The 994-nt window shown below is 44.0% G+C and overlaps 1 non-coding gene across 1 annotated transcript; it reads right to left on the minus strand.

The window, feature by feature from the left end:
* Positions 1-687: 687 nt before the first annotated feature.
* On the minus strand, positions 688-794 carry LOC141681688 (small nucleolar RNA R71). The gene has a single exon (XR_012559114.1). It is a non-coding gene; the product is annotated as a small nucleolar RNA R71 (small nucleolar RNA).
* Between the last annotated feature and the right edge of the window lie 200 nt (positions 795-994).

The raw sequence follows: 994 nt of genomic DNA on the forward strand, positions 1-994 counted from the left end.
AGCGCATGTTTTGTGTCTAACAAGTTTTTGGCGCCGCTGCCGGGGACTCGGCGTATTTGTTTAGTTTATGTACTTGCCATTAGTGGTCATTAGGACTAATTGATTAAGACGTGTTACTTATTATTTCCGGTTGTGTTTCAGGTACTCTAGCGAGCATTTATGCAAACACGTTCTCGCACTCGCAAGAGAACTTTAGATACGGCTGAGGAGACAGACTCAGTTCTTGATATTCCGGAGAAGATAGATTTTGAAGATTTGGATAAAGAGAGTGAGCAGAAAGAACCAGTAATCATGGGTGATCGTATAGTTCCAGCAGCAGATCCAGCTCTTATGGACTTTTCTCGGCCTAAAATTGATGACATTCAGTCAAGCATACTTCATCTGGATATTCAGGCTAACACTTTTTAAATCAAGCCGGACACTATTCAGATGGTGCAGAATTCTGTTTCTTTCGGAGGTGCTGCGACTGAAGACCTCAACATGTATATCAGGAATTTTGTCGAGATCTGTAGTACTTTCAAATATAATGGTGTGACTGATGAGGCTATCAAGTTGAGGCTTTTCCCATTCTCTCTGAGGGATAAAGCTAAGGACTGGTTACATTATGAACCAGCTGGGTCCATCACTACTTGGCAAGATCTTGCACAAAAGTTTCTGGTAAAGTTCTATCCAATGGTGAAGACTGCAGCTATGAGGAGTGCTCTTACTCAGTTTGCACAGCAACCAACAGAATCTATGTGCGAAGCTTGGGAGCGCTACAAGGAGATGTTGAGAAAGTGTCCACATCATGGTATGCCTGACTGGATGGTGATCACTGGTTTCTATAATGGTTTGGGGGCCCAATCTCGGCCCATTCTCGATGCAGCAGCTGGAGGCACCTTGTGGGCCAAAAGCTATACGGAGGCTTATAATCTTATTGGAACTATGGCTGCAAATGAGCATCAAAACCCAACTCAAAGGATGATGCCTGGGAAGGTAGCAGGTACTCTGGAAG

Source organism: Apium graveolens, chromosome 8 (assembly GCF_009905375.1).
Source record: "Apium graveolens cultivar Ventura chromosome 8, ASM990537v1, whole genome shotgun sequence".
NCBI lineage: Eukaryota > Viridiplantae > Streptophyta > Magnoliopsida > Apiales > Apiaceae > Apium > Apium graveolens.